The 2,280-nt window shown below is 55.3% G+C and overlaps 1 protein-coding gene across 1 annotated transcript in view; it reads right to left on the bottom strand.

Moving 5' to 3' along the window:
* The window catches only part of FRMPD1 (FERM and PDZ domain containing 1), a 26,673-nt gene extending 26,280 nt beyond the window's left edge, over positions 1-393 (bottom strand). Inside the window, exon 1 of the mRNA XM_014311362.2 lies at positions 355-393. The gene's annotated coding sequence lies outside the window, so the exon portion shown is untranslated. The remainder of the gene's footprint in view (positions 1-354) is intronic.
* Between the last annotated feature and the right edge of the window lie 1,887 nt (positions 394-2,280).

The following is a 2,280-nucleotide window of genomic DNA, read 5'->3' as shown; positions in this document are numbered from 1 at the left end:
TGCATCCCTTTTCCAAGGATTTCATGGCTCCATGGGCTTCTTTTGGAGGGGCAAGGGCAGGGTGAGCTTCCCACCCCCAAACTGAGCCTGGAGACCACGAGTCCTCAGTGAAACCAGGAATTGTTTTGACGCTGTAAATGCAGAGCTCAGTGGTACCTGCACACCCCAGCAGTGAGCCCTGCAGCCATGCACCACTGCCATGCAGAACTGCCAGCCCTCCGAGCTCCAGCCCTGGGAACAACCGTGGGCAGGGACACGGCCCAACACAAAATGAAACAAATTGTGCCTGTATCTGCCAGAATCCGTGAGGAGTATCAGCTCCTTGTGTTTCACTCCCAAAACTGCTGTATCCACCTTCCACAGGGTGCCTCTGGCCAGCCCGGCGGCTCCGCACGTCCTGGCCTCCTCCCTGGGGTCCTCTGCTGGGGCTGGACGCTCTGTGCCTCAGGGACATGCTGGGACAGCGGGCTGCTGCTCCATGCTGCAACAGAAACGTCAGAGACTGAACCCACGGACAGCAGAGATGGCTGGAAATGCAGAAATGAGGAGCAAAAAAAAATGTGTCTCAACAAAAACGGGTCCTGCTCCACTCAGCACCTCCCCAGGCCTTAGAACTGCCCCAGCTCATATTTCCAACCAAGAAGGGAGGGCAGGATTCACATTTGCTGGTGAGCTCCTCACAGGGAGCCACTCCAGCCTGCTCAGAACATGGGGGGAAGTCAGCCTTCAGCAGTTCTGGCACTGGGCACTTCCCTCCTCATACAGCGCAATTCACCCTGCTCCTCCAGCCACACCGCTTCTCAGAGGCACCTCTGACCACAAATGGGGACCCTGTGATCCACTGTGGCCCCAGAAATCAGAGCTGAGGGATGGAACGGTGACCCCTCCTCAAATGGGGACCCTGTGATCCCCTGTGCCTGCAGGAATCAGGTGCCTCCTCAGCACCTTCAGCTGCAGCTCCAGCCCTCACCCATGCACCCCTTCCCTTCTCTCTGCAGAAAGCACAGATTTTCTATCTGGCCTTCACAAGAGGGAATTCCAAAGAAAATCTCTTAACCTGTAGGACAAGGAGGAAAAGTCTGAAGAATGAGCACAAAGATCTAAAACCCCCCCAGGTGGAGCGCTAAGGAAAGAAAACCTGCTGTCCTTTCAGGACACTGCAGTGTTTGGGCCAAACAACAGGTGTGCTAGAGGAGGCAGCTGGGCAGGTGTTCCCTAAAACAATGCACAGCTCCAGGGGCAGCCCCTGTCCCTGCAGCACCCTGGGGGCACAGGGGGCATGCTGAGCGGGACAGGTCTTGGGGTCTCTGCTGCTCACAGTGACCCCGAGATAAGTTAGAAAGTCCCTTTTCCCTGCCCAGCTGTTGAAGAAGGAGTCAGAGCTCTTCATTTCTCAGTCTCAAGGTTGTTTATTGTTCCTTATCTATAAAATTCTTTCTCCTGTCCTGCCCAGGTCTGCTCAGCAGGGCGGTCAGAGGCACTCTGCCTGCCCCGGGGTGGTGCTATGTCTTTATACTAAAAACTATGTGTACAATATTTACAGTGACTTCCCAATACCTGTCACCTATGTTAGACACTGAGCTTCTACTCTAAACCAATCCAAAAGTGCCATCATCACCCAGAGGATGGAGGCCAAGAAGAAGAAGGAGAAAGGCTGGACATGCCCAGATTCCTCCGTCTTGTCTCCCGAACCTCCATTCTAAAAACCCCAAAAATATATTTTTTCACACCATGATAAATTCACTAATATTCTACCTAAACTGTTGTGGCTTGCAGATCTTAATCTAGGGTTGGTAACTTGCTCCATGGGTCACAATCAAACCCACAGGGGCATTCTGGGCTCTGTGCCAGGGTCTCTGAGCCCCCTGGCAGGGTCTGGGCCATCCAGGACAGACAGAGGGATGTGCTGGGTCCTGACAGACAGGGCCACCCAGCTGTGACCTGTCCCCAGCCTGGGATGTGCCAGGGCTCCCACCTGCCCGTGAGCAGCTGTTTCTGAGCCAAGCCCCTGAGCACAGCACTGAGCAGCTTGAGCTGGGTGCCTCCGTCACAGAGCTCCTCTCAGGGAGCTGTGACTCCGTGGGGATTCTCACAGCCCCCTGGCCCTTCTGGAGAGCCACAGCTCAGTGTCTGGAAGGAGCCCCCGTGGGTGTCCCTGGGTTTTCAGGAGCAAAGCAGACCTGAGGGTCAGGGCCCACTCCAGAGCCACGTGGCAGCCAGGTCAGGACATGCACAGCACAGCTCTGACCAGCAAGGAAAAACCAAACCTACTTCCAAGGG

This window comes from Geospiza fortis, unplaced genomic scaffold (genome assembly GCF_000277835.1).
Source record: "Geospiza fortis unplaced genomic scaffold, GeoFor_1.0 scaffold3703, whole genome shotgun sequence".
Taxonomy (NCBI): domain Eukaryota; kingdom Metazoa; phylum Chordata; class Aves; order Passeriformes; family Thraupidae; genus Geospiza; species Geospiza fortis.
The sequence above is the reverse complement of the archived record's forward strand: the minus strand, read 5'-3'. Positions and strand labels throughout refer to the sequence as shown.